Below are 959 nucleotides of genomic sequence, written 5' to 3' on the forward strand. Positions count from 1 at the left end.
TTGGTTCTTATTAAAAATTTTAGTTCTTCGCTGAATCTAATTGGTTCCAATTAAAAATTACTAAGCGCTGATTTTATATATATATATATATATATATGTATATATATATATAGCTTTTTGCACTGAACGCAGCCTTATATCGTTACTTATTCTCTTCATATAACGTAGTGTGCCGTGATTGTGTGTAAAATGTAAAATGGCATCTCTGCGCAACCGAAATATTCTATAAAAAAGCTACTTCTTCTTTCCGATAATGACCGTGTGATTTGCTCGTATTCTATTTATCGTTTTCACTTTCTGCGGGCTGAATCTGCAAGAGGAGTCGTATCCGCTAAAACAAAATTATATCACAACATTTTTATAACGTTGCGTTATAATCATGCGATGTTTTGCGTTTTATCGTATAAAGGATCTTTGACATAGAAGTCGTAGACAATTTTAATATTCTCTTTATATTTGATTGAGATTGGTCGGTTTCCTACGACTTAAGACTCCACGGAGTGGACTTCTATGTAGAGGACCCTATAGACTCCACGTTCTAAAGTCACTAAATTAACAATGTACCGCGAACTGCCGTCATTTTGGTTCCATGACGCGCGGTTATTCAAAACTTCAGCCTCTTTCGCTGCGGTTTTTGCAATTTTTAACACAGCAACCGAGCATTTTCGATAATAAGAGAATCAAGTTCTTCTTCTTCCAGATTCCTGTATGAATTTCTGACCTTTTAACAGAATCAGAAAAGCACTTCGACCATTTTGACTCCAAATGCTAATTCAGTGAATTTTCTCATCGCAATACTTCGTTAATCTAGTGACTTTGCACATTCACCAACGGTCCCTCGCTGCGCGGATGACGCATGCGTCGCGATAAAAAAATCCCCACGGTTGAAAAGTCCCTAGCATGTCAGATCGGCGCGCGCGCGCATGCGTAGGTTACACACTCATCATCATCGGCTACGT

The sequence above is a fragment of the Trachymyrmex septentrionalis genome, unplaced genomic scaffold, assembly GCF_001594115.1.
Source record: "Trachymyrmex septentrionalis isolate Tsep2-gDNA-1 unplaced genomic scaffold, Tsep1.0 scaffold24, whole genome shotgun sequence".
Taxonomy (NCBI): Eukaryota; Metazoa; Arthropoda; class Insecta; order Hymenoptera; family Formicidae; genus Trachymyrmex; species Trachymyrmex septentrionalis.